The following is a 17,651-nucleotide window of genomic DNA, read 5'->3' on the forward strand; positions in this document are numbered from 1 at the left end:
GTGTGTGTGTGTGCGCGCGCGCGCGCTCTTTCTTTATGCAAAGTCTGAGGTCAAGGCGAGGTCACGGCTATACAGTAATTGAACTTATAATCTTGCTTTCTCCAGCTAGTCCTGAACATGTATAATAAACATCTTAAGACATTTAGGTCACTTCAGTGTCTTAATAAGAGTTTTTAAAATAATTTTTGTAGCCCCTAAAAAAGTGGCTAGCCACTGAAAATTTTAACAAGTGGTAGTAAAAGCTCTCCAAAGCCATGCTCATGATATTTCTAACTCTTTTTTTTTTTTTCTTTGCGGTACGCGGGCCTCTCACTGCTGTGGCCTCTCCCATTGCGGAGCACAGGCTCCGGACACGCAGGCTCAGTGGCCATGGCTCACGGGCCCAGCCGCTCCGCGGCATATGGGATCTTCCCGGACCGGGGCACGAACCCGTGTCCCCTGCATCTGTATCGGCAGGCGGACTCTCAACCACTGCGCCACCAGGGAAGCCCTCTAACTCTTAAGATCTGTTTGTACCTCGTAATACTAAGAATTACATATCAAATACAGAAAATGAACGGGACATATCAGATCCTGAAATAGTAAGTTGCTTTTAGTTCTCAACTCAGATTTGAATATGTGCAACGTGAGCAGCAAATAAAAAATACAATGAAAAGTTTAGTACTGCACTGTTAATAATTAAAGGACCCACAGTCCCGTATGAATTCCAGGTGGTAAGTCTGCCCACTTCAGGAAGGGAACTAGTTCCGAAAAAACAAACCATTAAACAGACAGGGATAGGTTTTTTAACATAAAAATGCATACTTCATGACATTTTAAGATTCTCAACATCTTATATCCTTATGTCCTTTCATTATCTGAGAAGTAATTAAAATAACTAATGAAACTGCAATCTAACTAAAAGGACACTGGTTGATGCTAACTCTTATTGGCAACATATATTATATCAGTTCTTGTATATGAAGTCCCCGAACTGCTAATAAAAATATTTAAGACACAGATCTACAACAAATTGTGTTGCCAATCAGGTTATCATTATCTTGTATAAACCATGAAAATTGGAATCATGTGAGCAGAAGGTTAGATTAATTCTCCATTCTCATTATAAGCACAGGTGTAGCACAAACACCATGTGAAATAACCAATTAAAATGAAAAGAAAAATCTGCTTTTTCATTAACTGCCTTCACTGCATGACCAATTAGAAAATTATTTAATATTAATATTCTGCATATACCAAAAGTAATTTTCATAGTAACTAACATAGGTAAGAGAGCAAAAATGGCTCTTTATCTATGGTACTATTCAAAATCTGCATTCTCTTGGAGGGAACTCTGATAACTTTTTTTTAAGCCCTTTTAAAAACATAATATATTATGGATATTTATCTAAAAATAGGAAGAGTCTTTGTTAACAGATGAGAAGCCAAGGCTCTGAGAAACTCAGTGACTTATTTGAGGTCACATGTTACCCAGGAGATGTTAATAATTCGCTGAATGACACAGAGCTGGCAAACGGTAGCAAGCATCCCCCCCACCCCGACAATGTTCTGACCAGAGCATGGCCACTACTGTGCTACCCATCTAGAATATTCCAGACTAAACAGGTATCTAAACATGAGCTGGTTTTGAGCCAATCACCACTGGCAACAACCCTACTGTTTAGTCTAAGAATAAGCATGACTGAACATTTTGTAGATTTGGGGATTTTGATGGCTGTGCTACTTGTGTGTAAAAACAAAGAAAAGGCTACACATAAGAAGACTCAGTAACTTGAGTTATCTATATTCCAAAGCTTGCCTCCTTCACACTCATACATTCACATTTCCAAAGACCAGCTCATGATAACCATCTCAGGTTTGAATCCATGATTGTTAAATCCATGGGATGGGAAAAATTACACGTCAGGTTCGAAAAGGGCTTTAACCATCACCTAGCTTGGTCGCTGACATGAATGCCCTCTCTGATATCCCCACCAGGTAGATGGGTAACCTCTACTGGACTGTTGGGTTTTTTTAAAATTTATTTTATTCAAGTATAGTTGATTTACAATGTTGTGCTAATTTCTGCTGTAGAGCAAAGTGATTCAGTTATACACATATATACAGTCTTTTTCATATTCTTTTCCATTATGGTTTATCACAGGATGTTGAATATAGTTCCCTGTGCTATACAGTAGGACCTTGTTGTTTATCCATTCTATATATAATAGTTTGCATCTGCTAACCCCAACCTCCCGCTCCGTCCCTCTGCCACCTCCCCGCCCCCTTGGCCACCACCAGTCTGTTCTCTGTGTGCTGGACTCTCTCATACAGCCCTGGCCACCTCAGCGGAGAGCCCACTCCGTCTACGGACAAGGTAACCCTTAGAAGGCTCTGCCTTACCTGACCTAAAATCCTTTCACCAGGACAACCCCTTCAGGTAATTTAAACAATTCTAATCTCACTTCTTCAGGATAGCTATTCAAACATTTAAACTATAGCCACCATGCCGCATAGGCTTCTCCCTTCTTCGCCCTAGGTTAAACACCTGTGATTCTTAACGAGTTATTTCTCGAATGTGAGCTCTAGGATTTTGAGTCCTCTCATCCCTTGGGCCACTCTCTGCTCAAAATGGCGAGTCTGGCTGTGCACCTCTGCAGGTCTTCAGCGGACAACACTAAATGCAGTTACTCCAGGCCCGCTCTGGTCCCCGTGGAGAGAGCAAACACCTCACCAGAGCTTCTCAGTTAAGGGCCCACAGGTACTAGGTGCTATTTGCTTCTCTTTGGGTGGCAATGACCATTTGTTGTTATTGACAACACAGATGTAGGCCACCTATAGGATTCATAGATGTAAAAGTGGGAATCCTTTCATTAAATAAAAATTTGAAAACCTCGAAAACCTAAGAACACCTATCACTTTATCCGAACAGCTTGACCACATTAGTAGGTATACATGGAAGTTCTTGCTTTTGCAAACTTTAATTAACAATATTTGTTTCAATATTATGGACATTATCAGTACATGTAGGACATAGTAAACTCTCAGAATGTTACTGAATTATAATTCCTATACTTATATGACCCATATTATTATCTAGGGTCATAGTGGACATCTTTATCTGAAGATAACTGAGTAAACAGCAAAATATTTTATTTTTAAAAACAACATCACCTTTTCAATCCTAAAACCATCCTAACATTTGATTCTCTTTGGTGTATTTTATGATTTTCCTTGACCATCTTAATGTATGCTCTTTGGAATCGGCTATATACAGCAAGACCATGTATTTAGATGGCTTGGGGTGAATTCAGATACAAAAACATTTTCCTTCTGGGCAAAGTAATAAAATGACATTCTTGCTCCTCCCACTATAAGTCAAACAGAGGTCAGTTCCCGCAACCCTGTATCTGTTTAAATAAACTGGTCCAGCTGTTTGTTTCTAAAATGCCCTTTGACCTTGTGTCTCATCCTCCCCGCTTCTGTGACAGAATGCTTTACTTTCCATTGTAGAAGATTCTAAATTATCAAGAATCTTCTAAACACTGAACCAAAAAAGACCTTTGGATTGTATGTAAACTTACATGAACATTTTCCCTTCTTATAACACTGTCATTTCAAGAAGCATCAGTAAAATAGTTATTTTAAACTCATATGTATGAATACATAAATATATATTAGAGCTTGAACATAAGAAGTGTTTTTTAAGAGAAATAAAAGAGAATGACAAAATTCCAATTTCAAAGTACAATAAAAAATACATTCTCCAATATCCATGAAATAGTTTAAGATGAAATATACCCATGAAATACACACAATCTTTGGAATTTTCCATATTGATAAGGGCTTTTTAAAAAGCCTGTGCGTTTAAAAATGTAAGAGAAAACTTTTACAATTTTACAATTGATGTCCAAACATTATAGCCCTTAAAACTCAGATGTATAATGTCAGGAATACGTGACAACAGGACAGTTTTTCTTACTCATTAAAATAGTTTCACACCTTGGTTTAATAGAATGTAGCTCAAATTTGCCATAGACTGGGCGTTTTCAAAGGTAATCCTTTTAGTTAAGTATCCTTTAAGGTTGAGAAACATACTGTCTGCATTTCCATATTTCACTCCAAACATCAAGGTATATGTTTTTAAAAATCCCATTTTGCTTTGAAAACACAATCTTCTTTTGTGAAGTACTTTTTAAGAACTGGACACCCTGTAGGTGGTAGAAAACTGAATTAGAGAAAGAATTCTTAAATTTCCTTTACTCCTAGAATCATGGATTAGAATTTCTTCCTGTGACCAAACTGTCTCCTTTCTCAAAACAAGAAGTTTTACAAAGGAAAGGAAGATAATGGATGGGCTTTAGAGCTTTATTCCATGTCAAAATAAACAGAGATGTATTTCTTTTTACCTAATTATTTGTTTAGGACTCAAGTCACTTAATAAAGGGGGAGTGGGAGGTTGAAAGGGGAGCAAAACCTTCAAATATCTGAGACATGGGATCATCTAAAAACTGAATTTTATCATTTGCATTTTAAAAATAGGAATCAGACAAGGAGAATGGGAGATGAATCTTGAGTTATGCTAAAAAGAGATACAGGAAGTTTTGCTCTATTCTTTCTTGTCTTTGCCCCTAGATGTTTATTTATTATTAGACTTTTTTTTCTTTTCCCATTCTGCTAATTCCACCTATCTCCTTTTATTCTCGGTCTAGATCTGGTAGAACAGCTTTCTAAAGTTGACCTTTGTCCTTTAGTTTATCCTCCACTCCCTGCCCTGGTTCCTTCCCACGAAACTGGATTGTTAAATTTAGTTTTCTCTTTGTGAGAACCAGGAGGGGTGGCCAGATCATAGTGGGCATCCATTAGGACCAAACACCAGGTATATCTGCCCAGTTCCACAGGCAACTTTCCCACGTGGCTTTGCCCTTGGTCTTCCTTGTATGGTTCTCCATAATACTGACCAATGGAAGGAAAAACTACTTGCTCACTTTCAGAAATGGAATTTTCACCTTTACTCAATTCTACTTCTCAGTGTTTACCACTTACTTATTCACTGATGATTAAGGGGAGTCCATATTTTGTTACTTTAACATGCCACAGCCAACTCATGGAACCGCATCAAATCAAATAAAAATAAAATTCTGACAAAATGCTGTTGTTGCTAAACAATGACATGACTCTCAGTCATTCCCATAGTGCTTCTTGCCAACTAGGCATAAGTGACCAGCCAGCAGGATGGTAGGTACCCATTTACGTATGTAGAAATGCCATTTTACAATATGTACCCTCCTTTGCCTAAGAAGCTAAAATTATTAACTATTAAGAAAAGATTTCATTAAATAACAGGATATGGTAGTAAAAATGCTTTATAAACCTATACTATCCATTAAGGAAAGTATTAATTATAGTCATCTTGATTACTATTTAGGTATACTTAAGAATACTTACATATAGACTTTAATAATAATAAAAATTAATACCATGCATTCTTAAGTATCAATATTAGTACTGGTGATTTCTGCACGCACTATTCTTTATTCAGTTAAACATGAACAAAATGCAACTATAATACTTAATTGCTATATAATTCATTTTATTTATATTCATTGCTATAAATATTTTTATAGAATTAAGCCTTGTGAAATATCTTCAAATATAAAATTTCACATTAGAAAGTAGTTGCTGGATTCCAGAGTTTTGTTCTTTCTTTTTCCATGAATTTTCTTGATGTAGCATTTCTTTCAGCTTTATCGCAGTCACTTAAAGAAAATTATATATCCAACATTTTTTTTTAAGTCAGCATTTTCTAATATAACTTTAAGGCCTGTTTTATAAACAAACGTTTCAGGGAACGAGTTCTAGCTGTTTCCCACATGACACTCTGTTCTTTTAAACAAGAAATCGACTTCAAAATCTTTTGCTGGAATTCTCTATTTTAGATTTACATTTCCTTATTGGATTTAATGATCTGTAACTGGCAGACTTCAGGGTCCAAGCCTTCTTCTACGCTCCCTTTCTCTGTGAAGTAAAATTTCATGAAACATGATTTTAAGACGCTCAAGAAAGTTGATACAATCTCAAGTCAAACCTAATGAAATCATGTTTTTGGCGCTGTCTTCTAGTTTCTCAACCTCCTCCAGGATCTGACAGTTTCAGGACTGCAATACATCATCTGTGTGTCTGAGGCTGGGGGAGGTGACTGAACAGGAGGGGAGAAGGGAGCATGTGTTTTGCTCTCCATCCACTCTAGAAACATAATATTGGAATTTTGCTCAAATCACAAGAAGCCCATCAATCAGGTCTGAGAAGGTTCCCCTTCTCTAGAAGTGATAGGTAGATTTGGCAAACTACTCTAGAAAAAAATGAAGCTAAGACAGTTGAGGAAGTTAATTATATATAAAATTTCTTGCAAGCAACTAGTGAAAAAAGTCACTAATTAGTTGAGAAATATAATGCAAAGTAAAAACAAAACCCAAGTTTCATTTTGGACTTTATACGTTGAAATAACTTGCAAACACTCCATCACTTGGTTATATATTATAGGAAGTTTTCCTTGAAAGCAAATTGGAAAATGACTTCTTTTTACTCTAAAAAAGAACAGAAGCTCAGCTTGCTAAATCCTTTAATCTGAACTGAATTCAAAGCAAGGGTGGCTCCCTTAGTGCACAGTCTCTAATTCTTTTGCTACCTTCTATATCACTAAAGCCTTAGGCTCTAAACTCAGTTGAATGAATTGTAGGGCTGTCTCACTAGACCTAGCATAAGGAATACCCAGTAGTTATACGTATCTTAAGTATGCATATAAACATAGGTAACCAAATGGCATCTATAAGATATTTACTTAAATGGGACAATTTGTCAAATTTGATTTTGTATAACCTTGTAAATATTTTTTAGAATGTGGTTTACTTCAAGTATATGAAATTAAAGTGATTATTAGCACAGTGATTAAGCAATAGGATAATCTAGCAAAACCTCCTTTACTAATGAGAAGCTAAAATGGGAATAATAATACCTTCAAAGAATGAATGTGTCTCTGATTTAAGCTGAACCATTTTTCATATAAATTCTCATTTTCCCATATTCACAAAATTCAATAAAATTGCATCTAACTAAATATCCCTTAAACATTACAGAATAAGTATACCGTTATTTAAAACAAATCTTAACGTTCTGCCAATTTCCATTGTAAATAGGATGACCAGATAATTTATCATCTACACTGGGAAAATTTTGAGAGTAGAAAGAACATTATTAATAATTATGCTGGGCAACAGGCATAAACCATGAATGTCCCATGCAATTGGGGTGTATGGGCTACCCTACTGATCAAATATGCACCTATTTTCCCAAACAGAATTTCCCCTCAATAATTGGAATTGACCAGCCCAGCATGCATACTGTGTTAGGTGACCAGCCTAGCATGCATACCATGTTCTAGAATCTCAGCACCATCTCGGAGTAGCTCTCAGCTCTTTCCTTTCTCTAGAATCTCTCCTTTATTTGTCTCAAGCCTTCACTAACTAGAAACTTCCAGGCCTGGAGTCTCTACTCGTGCCAAGGGAAGATATCTCAAAATTTAGCTCGATTTTTTCTTTTCACCTGGTCACAGATTAGGTTTGACCTGAATGGAGGCCTGTGTCTATTCCTCAGAATGTTCACTGTAACTTCTGTTTCAATTAGCAATGTTCAAAACCTAAGCTCTATGTAATGTATATCAGTATGTAACCTGTAGGCCCTTACATACAAATGGAACCACTTAAACTAAAAGGCAAAATCTCTCAATTGATGTATATGACAAAATCTTTCCAATGAGGACAATAGAACCAACAAAATGACCTCCTCTTGGAACTTGTCAAATCTTTGAAAAATGCTTACGGTCATCGAAGTCACATAGGGGAAAGTTTGGAGAATGTACATTTCACTTCTGAGTTGCCAGCCTTTTCTTTGAACACCATTGCTCATAATTATCACAGTCAAAACACGGGCCACAGGCAGGAAGAGTGAGAGCGCTGTCTGGTGGGAAGAGTGTGAGAACTGAGTAGGAAAACTGCCACTTACTGACTCTGAGATCATAGCAGTATTTAGGTGCTGGAATTGTGATGATCAAGTGAGGGGACGTTTTATGCAAAGTGCTTTGTAAACTGTAAAACCTAAGACAGAGGTTTGCTGGGGATAGTGTCCTTATGATTCTCAAAAATACCTAATGGTACAAAAACTTATATACAATTTCTTATGGCAGCAAAAGATGGAAACAACCCAAATGTCCATCAACAAACGAACTAATAAAGAAAATGTGCTAGGGCTTCCCTGGTGGCGCAATGGTTGAGAGTCCGCCTGCTGATGCAGGGGACACGGGTTTGTGCCCCGGTCCGGGAAGATCCCACATGCCACAGAGCGGCTAGGTCCGTGAGCCATGGCCGCTGAGCCTGCGCGTCCGGACCCTGTTGCTCCGCAACGGGAGAGGCCACAACAGTGAGAGGCCCGCGTACCGCAAAAAAAAAAAAAAAAAAAAAAAGAAAGAAAATGTGCTATACCCATAAAATGGAACATTATTCAGCCATCAAGAGGAATGAAGTTTGACACATGTTATAACGTGAATGAAACTTGAAAACATAATGCTAAGTGAAGGAAACCAGTCACAAAAGACCACAGATTTTGTGATCACATTTATGTGAAATGTCCAGAATAGACCAATCTATAGAGACAGAAAATAGATTTGTGGTAGAGCTGGGGATGGATGTATGGGGAGGATGCAGGGTTTCTTTTTGAGGTGGTGAAAATGTTCTCAAACTGACTGTGGGGATGGTTGCCCATATCTGTGAATATACTTAAAACCACTGAATTGTACAATTTAAATGAGTGATTTGCGTGGTATGTGAATTATATCTCAGTAAAGCCGTTAAAAATAAATACATAACGGTGGAATGCATGAGACACCGGACCAGGCCCTCCTTGCCTCTAATTAGGGGTGTAATATTGTAAGGCCCTGAGCCTCATCTGTTAAAGGATGCACACAATCTTATCCAGGACTTGGACTCTGTCATTCTATAGTATTGTTTCTAAAATTTTAATCCGTGCTCCTTTTGATAAACTTCAACATCTCCTATCCCTTTGTTACTTGCTATTTCAAAAGGACTAGCACGACAAAAATCAAAAGTTAATTCCCAAGACGCTTTTTTATACCACATTCGCTCAGAATGATTCTGATCTGCCTTTTCTGGCCACTCTCTCCAGTCCCCACTTGGCCCTGAGGATGGGAATCCCTGCCATAACCCATTGCACTGTCCTTTCTGTAAACAGTCCTGCCAGGTAACTAGCCATGGGAGCTGAGACCTGACATCTTTGGACACGTACAATTCTTTCCATTAGCTTTTCAACATCTCCTACACCCTACCCTTTCCAAGTACATATGAACTCTGACCCAAACTAGGGATCAAATAAAGTCAACTGTAGCAGATGTTCTAGGGATGCAGGCCAACAAAACCCTTCAACTAGACAACAACCCTCAAAACTACCAGTTTACATTCAAATCAGCATCCTAAAGTAGAACATACTGGAAACTTAAAAGATATATATTTTTAATCACGATGCATTTAATTCCAACCGTCTGCAACATACTATTCTTTCTTTTTTCATAAATGTATTTATTTTATTTATTTATTTTTGGCTGCGTTGGGTCTTCATTGCTGCCTGTGGGCTTTCTCTAGTTGCGGTGAGCGGGGACTACTCTTCATTGTGGTGCGCGGGCTTCTCACTGCGGTGGCTTCTCATGTTGAGGAGCATGGGCCCTAGCTGTGCAGGCTTCAGTAGTTGTGGCTCGCGGGCTCTAGAGTGCAGGCTCAGTGGTTGTGGCACATGGACTTAGTTGCTCCCTGGCAGGTGGGATCTTCCCAGAGCAGGGCTCCAACCCATGTCTGCTGCCCTGGCAGGCGGATTCTTAACCACTGCACCACCAGGGAAGCCCCAATATACTATTCTTGAAAAATAGTGACCAAATCAGTAGTAAGCCAGATGTCTCCCATGACAGGAAATACGTTTTTGACCTAAGTTACATTTAGAATCCAAGACCAATAATTCCCACGGGCCTGAAAGAGTTAATGTATTTGCAAAAGGAAGTACTTTTTCCTTTCTTCAGTGATGGGATCTAATCTTGTGGCCCTTTAACCACATTGGTTAAGAGGGTAAAAGGAAAAAGGAGCTCTCAAGGGTGGGAAGAGATTAAGGTTTTTTGTTTATTTGTTATTGTTCAGGTGTCAAGAGCCCCACAGAGTTAATTATTTCCCATATTAATGGGTCAGGCTTAAAGGCCTCATAAGAATGGAAATAAAATAAGGAGGAGAATATCAAAGGCTATGAGGGCATGTAACGGGACAGCCCTGTATTTGCCAAAGTTACAAACATCCATGTTGTTGGCGTGGTTTTTTTGTTTGTTTTTTGCTCTTTCATGTTATTTTATTTTTTTTACATCTTTATTGGAGTATAATTGCTTTACAATGGTGTGTTAGTTCCTGCTGTATAACAAAGTGAATCAGCTATACATATACATATGTTCCCATATCTCTTCCCTCTTGCTTCTCCCTCCCACCCTCCCTATCCCACCCCTCTAGGTGGTCACAAAGCACCGAGCTGATCTCCCTGTGCTATGTGGCTGCTTCCCACTAGCTATCTATTTTACATTTGGTAGTGTATATATGTCCATGTGTTGGCGTGTTTTTGTTGTCATTTTTTTAAATGCTCTCTTTCCCCTTAAAAATTAACAAAAGAAACACAACAAAACCCTGATAATCTACACAAAGTTCCAGGCATTCACACATTGGAGCCACGCAGATCCAAGACATTTGCCCTCAGAAACACTCCCTCCCCATGCACCCCTGGCTCCTCTCCATTTTTGAGAAACTTGTCTTATTCAACAAGGAGGCAACATTTGCTCCACTTTTTACTATTTCAGGCTGCCTCTTTAATCACTCAGAAATGCTGTTTGTTTTAAGTAGGTGCAGCCTGAAGCCAGAGGGTGATGTAAGTGCGACGGGAGAGGGGGGTCTCTGTGGGCACAGCTCCTGTGCCCCAGTGCTCAATGGTTAATCACCCAACACCGGCCCGAGCAACTGTTGACACAAAATAGGTGGAGATCAGGTCTGTGCAAGCAGAAAATACCAGAAAGGCAAACTATATGTAAACACACTTAAGACAGATTTGACAAGAATAGACCTCAACCTGACTTGCTAGGAAACTCCTCAAGCCGAAAACCTCAATGTTCTTCTCCGCTGAGGCTGTCTCCCCTGACAAAGTTTCCTTTGAGAAGAAGAAGAGTAACATTTTCAAGACTAAAATGAGTTTACAGAAATCAGCGGAGACATGTGTCCCCTTGATGCACATAGCGTGAGTTGCGAATGTGCTCCTACATGCAGAAGTTATGTAATATAATACAGTTCTTGCAGGTACCCCTGGAGCACAGCCAAACGAGAGAGAAAAGAGAGAGAGAGAGAGAGAGAGAAGGAGGGAGGGAGAGGGAGGGAGAGAAGGAGGGAGGGAGAGGGAGGGAGAGAAGGAGGGAGGGAGAGGGAGGGAGAGAGGAAAATACCAGCATGTGCAAACAACCACAATTCAAAAAGTTATTTCTCCTGACCTATAAAACTCATGCAAAGGAGCAAATGGATAATGCTTAAACAGTCTTTTAATCTTATCTAACTGACACCTGACAACCCATTACTTATAGATTGTTAACGCACCAGCTAAAAAGTTTGTCATGTACAAAATTACTAGAGAAAAAGATTGAACGCCTGAGGAAAAAACAAATTTTGCTGTACAATAACTTCAGAAATTCCGAGCCTATTATCTGTCACGCCCTTCACAGACTCAGAGCACACTGCTAAAAACAACTGATTTATCTTTATTATGAATCCGAAAGTGACAGCACACATGTTTTTCATGTCTTGCGATAATGTTTAATTTCATCTAGTTTTTATTTTACAGGGCTTTGATTTGCTTATTTAAGATGAAGAAAAGTAACAACTTAGTAATGAATTGTCCGGTTTGTCTCTTTATCAAAGGCCCTGTTGTGTGTGGTTTTTTTCACCCCCCCTCCGCGGCTCCTAATGTAAAATGGGGATCATAATCAGCTTCAGAACATTCACCTTGCTTCAGTTCACGTTTTTACACCGTCTAGAATATCAGGGCTGGAAGAGGCTTATTACACTGCCACCAATTCCTCAGCCCCCCCCCCTTCCATTTAAGGCAGAGGAAACTGTTGCCCATGGAGACAAAGTGAGTTGATCAAGGACACACGTCTACTTGGTGAGGAGTGGGGACGACAGATGATATGTTTGGACTCCAAACATTCTTTCCCCTGCGTATTCCCTCCCCTCACTCGCACTGTGTAAATTGTGCGCTGTCGTGAGGCTTACAGGGGAATCTGTTCCTCAGCCACCTGTGGATGCTGGGGCTTTCCCCCCTTGATTGGGGTGCCTCTCAGCCCCTCACTTCCCACACTCTCCTCAAGGGAGTCGGCTCCTGCTCTGCCGGCTGGGTGACACCCGGGGAGTTCTTTCCATTCCTCTGATCGGACACTCGTGCCCAGACACCGAAAACAACAAGTGTGCTTAATTAGGACTTGCACCAAGTCCTGCTGACCTCCACACCATGTTCGAAGTCAAGCACCAAGCCACCGGTTTTACTGCCTTGAAAGGGATATTCAGGAACACTGGGCTCCTGATGGAATCAGTCTCCCAACTCATTCATCTCTGCACCTCGCTGGAACCCCAACCTGGTCCTGAAAGTATCTTCGGGTTGTAACAACTCTCAGCTTCAGACCCCACACTCTTGTCCTCAAAAGCTCAGAGACTGTCTTTGAATGTTGGCTGGAGGAGAAACAGCAGTTACACAAAACAGTATCTGGACTTTCTAATTCATCTTCCTCCAACCCACCCCTTCCTGTTTCTCTTCTCACCTAGACTCAGAGTCCCCTGGTGGAAGGGGCAGGGTTTTTCCATCTGGCACAGTGATCCAACACCTACCCTTCCGTGAGGACTTTCTATCTTTCCCAGTATTACCCATGTGATTGAACACAGTGGGGGGAAAAACCTCTGAGTAAACTTAGCGAGTAGAACTTACAACAAAGTGTATTTCACAGACTGCAGAGTCATTTTCAAAGACGATTGTTTGCTGGGAATTTTTTTAAAAATCTGCAGACAAAAGCAGCGTCTCCTTTGAATTCCTAAGACTCTCTGACATGACAATACCTGAAGTTTTCAAAATTCACAGCTCTTTTCCCTGCAAGCTATTTGCTCAGCTTCCCTAAATAATACCCTGCGTGCAAGGTACCCTGGTACCTTGCCAGTTCTGTCTCAGGCAATATGCAAGCTAAACACTTTTTGACTGATTTCAATATTTTCTCATGAGCAACTAGACAGTATTTTATCTAGTGAATATTACTGACTGCTCTAATCTAAGCCCAGAGTAAGGGCCTGTAAAGGTAATATTATTAGAGTTGACACTCAAGGTAAAAAGCATAGCAATTAACTGTGGCCTGGAGAAAAACAACCCATTCTGAAACGTACTGGAGAGCTGTTCTATTTATATTTCTCCTTCTCTTCCTTCTTTTAAAAATACTGCACCTGTTACTCCATTGATCAGTTAGGAAGTCTACCTTAAATGTAGGTTACACTTAAATTCTCAAGGGAAGAAGTTAAACCACCTGCTTAATAAAATTACCTCTTCTGTGTGAAGTGGTTCCATCCCTAGGTGATTCCTAGGCAAGGAAAATCACTATACACCCTGCACTTTCATTTTGTAGTTGAATAGGAAACAAATGACCCAGGATTCCTTGCTTGGTGCACTGTTTTTTCTTTTTACATCTGTTTTCCTTGCTTTTGTGTCATGCCTCTGTTTAGTTTTATTGACAAAACAATCTGTGCCTAATGTTTAAACAACATCTGTAAAATGTATTATTAAATTATGTTGGAAGAAAAAGCAGAGCAATTCTATGAAACCCCATGACCCCCTATTGATTTTTAGATCTCAGAAGTTGAAAGGATAATTTGTGAATGTTTTAACATTTACATCTACACAGGTACCTATATTTATAGAATCTTTGATCACTTATAAAAGTATTTGCTACATTATTACCATAACTCAGAAAGAAACTTGACCTTTTACGGTTGAATCTGTTTATTATAACAAGGGTGATCTTTTTTTTTTTTTAAATAAGTTTACATTTTTACCTGCCAGGGGCAGAAATCTCCAAGGATGACATACTTTTTCCCCCCACTGGTAATAAATGGGAAGTGATGGCTGAATGCTTTGCAGTTTTGAAGGCAATAAATGAAGAAACTAGGAAAATCCAGTATATGTACTAAATCTGAGAACTTTAAGAGCTATGATGGTTCTGTAAAGAGTCACTGCGGAGGTTCGGATGCACCCTGGAATTTTATGCACCCTATTGATGGGGAGTGACTTTTCTGTCTACATACGTACTGTATTTCACATAAACTATGTATTTTGCACCTAAGACCCATTGCCTTCTCAGAGAGGGTAAAGAAGTAATCATGGAACATTAGGTCTTAATGGGAAAGTGTGTGGATGAGAAGGGGTAAACAAAGAAACTAACATTTATTCAGTACACCCTAGGCTAGACCTCTGCTGAGGCAGGATGTGTCTGAGGCATCCGGCAAGAAAGATACAATGCAGGCACAAGTTCTCATCACATGGAATTCCCAAGTCTGCAACATGGCTGTGAAAACATATAAGGGAGTTTTATTTGACCATTCTACACTCATATTTTCAATATAAAAGAATAAAGTTGGTGTATTCGGGAGAGAAAAGAACCCAGTATTGACTGTGTGTGTGTGTGTGTGTGTGTGTGTGTGTGTGTGAGTGCGCTCTTTCTTCAGAGTTCTACCTACATATGAAAAGACCCACCTAACCATCTATCTTAAAATTTAAGAAGTTTCCACTTAAATGACATTCAACATATTAGCAATATTTTTGCACTGATATAACAAAAGTATTTATCACAACAACAATGAAAAGACAAAAGCACCAAATGCTATTATTTATCACTTTTGGCTCCAATCATAATTGGGAGTGAGGGAAGAAAGGAAGAAGAATACATACATTTATGGCACATATTATATTTCAAAAATTATTATGCTTTAAGTCAAAGTCTACCATGGCATGCTAGACTGAAATATTTAGGCAATTAGTTATGGAGGTTGATTTTTAAAAACATGCTGTTACCTCAAATACTTGGATAATTTAGGTAAAATATTTTTACCCAAATTATTTGCCTAATTGCCTCAATTCTCAAAAAATGTGCTGGCATAGACTTGTCCTACGGTGTCTAATCTAATAAATGTCACATTCCCTCCCAGAACCCAATTCCTACAAGTACTAATACCTACCATTTTAAGACTACTCCTCTGTTTCTACTGACAAGTAGACCAAGTATGAGTTAGAGCAGTTATTTCTTTTAATCCAAGTTTTCTCTTAATTAATCAAATCTGTCTTGTTGTTTTACATTTAAATTCTCCCTGTGATCCCCTCTCCCCGCCAAATCCCATCTGGTTTGTCCTTAGTCAGCCAAGGCAAGTAGTATATATTACTTACGTCAATTAAAGACGCATAAAATTAGTTCAGCGCTGGAATGAAAGAATGTTACAACGCACCAAACTTTTCTCATCTCATTTTTCTGTCAAAACCTGACTTCAAGCTGCATCGGCCAGGGTTTCTATGACAAGCTAACAACTGACATGAGTTTATATTTTTCACTTTCATATTGTGTATTTCAATACATTATGTTACTGCCAGTAATTATGAGTGATCGACACCCAACCCGCCCTTCAGCATTTATTAAATCTCTTTGACAGTGACTCATAGTTCATACAAAATGTACATGTGTGTTAACAAGTCTTTAAAAATCCAAAAAGGAAGAAACACATTTTAAATGTTGTATCAAAATGAAGTGAAGGGGAAATGCTAAAATACTCATGAAGTGTTTTTGTTGTTGTTTTTTTAAAATTATTATTTCCAGAATGAAGTAACTTGTGCTTGATGCTCAATACAGGAAAAATATTCACAGGCTGTCAAAAAGACTCTGTGTAATGTTTTTATTACAATAAAGAAAAATGAAAACCACTTGGTAGTTGTGCTTTTTATCTTCAAGTCTGCCATCTTTAAGATTGGCTCACATCTTGGGTTTCAATACAGTACTGTCTGGGTTTCCCCATTTTTCCATCATATTTCCAACTCAAAGCCCAAAGAAAAAGAAATCTATTATCAGCTCCTTAAAAGGTGAAGGTCTGGATGAAAATTAATATACCGCTAAAAACTCAAATCAAATGTGGGAATGTCATTATTCACCGAACTTAAGAGAAACAATTTCTATTACAACTTTTAGTTACTGGAGGGTAACTCTCTACCACAAATAAATTCGTTGCAGAGTTGAAACAGTTGCCAAATGCTCGGCAATGAAGTGCAAGCATAGGTCACTTCTAATTCCATACACAGAAGCGAGAGCACACGAACACTACACGGTGCCAGATGAGCACAGAATTGGGTCTACATCCCACGTAATGAGTAAAAGTGATTTTCAAGTTATGTGCCTGTGCAGAATTGAGTATCAGTGTGAGGTTTAGGGCAAAGTCTGCATCTATGTTGAAAAATTATTATCTGGCGTGTATTTTTTTTTAAGTCCTTTTATTCCCTCCTCTTAATTGCAAAACCGAGGCAGTCTGATTGTGATCACTGTGCACAGAATCTAGGAAACGACAATTGCATCCAGCTTGGTGTCACAGGAATGCCTGCCTGGCCGGGCAGCCACAGGAAATATCCCGTAATGTCTTCTACCTGTGGCAAGAGGCTTGTATTGGAATCTGTTCTCTGGTAACAATGTTTGTGGGTGGAGCTCTCTAGCAGACCACCTGAATGGCAGCCCATTGCCTTCCTAAATGTTTAGGAATTTAGGTGTGCCTTCAAAATGGATGGTCTGCTCTGTAATATCGTCCAGAACAATTTGGAAGACAAAGTTCAATTATATAGTATCCAGAGTCTTGAAAATTAAGATACAGCCGCAGGTACAAACAGGCAAACAAAAAAACCTCAGCAGCCACACGACTCCTAGTAACACACTCAGGTATATAGTATGTCTTCCGTTGGTTCCTTATCCACTTGACTAAAAGGGCTACAAAAACCGATCTCCCAAGGCTGCCGTAAGGTCATAGAAATTGATAACCCGTACAAGCAATGCTTATGTTGAGTCTGTCTGTGTCTTGAAGATAGTGCACTTTGTAAATTAATCCTCCAAAGGCAAATATATTGTAAGTAGCTTGTTATCTCTAAAACACTAAATCGAAGAATACATGGGATTATATTGACAGAAATTACATTTTCTGTAATGGGGCTTAATATATCTGAAATCTCTCCCAAAGGCTCCCAGACTCTTTAACAGAGAAGGGTCTGTTAATGTAGGTGCAATGGACATCAAGAACAAATTTATTCACCAAAATGGATTAGGCCATATAATCAGAGATTCTGTAATATTAATCTTTGACACTTATTGAAAAGAAAGAAATACTTCTGTCTGCAAACTGGCATTCTCAGTTCTCATCTTTCCCCAGCCAGGCTTTGGGCCTCTTCTGGATTTTACTTCAAAGAGGATATGGTTTCCCCATCAT

At 38.9% G+C, this 17,651-nt stretch overlaps 1 protein-coding gene across 7 annotated transcripts in view; it reads right to left on the minus strand.

Annotated features, from left to right (window-relative positions):
- MEIS1 (Meis homeobox 1) overlaps positions 1-17,651 on the minus strand; it is a 136,970-nt gene that overhangs the window by 5,000 nt on the left and 114,319 nt on the right. The window lies entirely within an intron of this gene.

The sequence above is a fragment of the Phocoena phocoena genome, chromosome 14 (genome assembly GCF_963924675.1).
Source record: "Phocoena phocoena chromosome 14, mPhoPho1.1, whole genome shotgun sequence".
NCBI classification, from domain to species: Eukaryota; Metazoa; Chordata; class Mammalia; order Artiodactyla; family Phocoenidae; genus Phocoena; species Phocoena phocoena.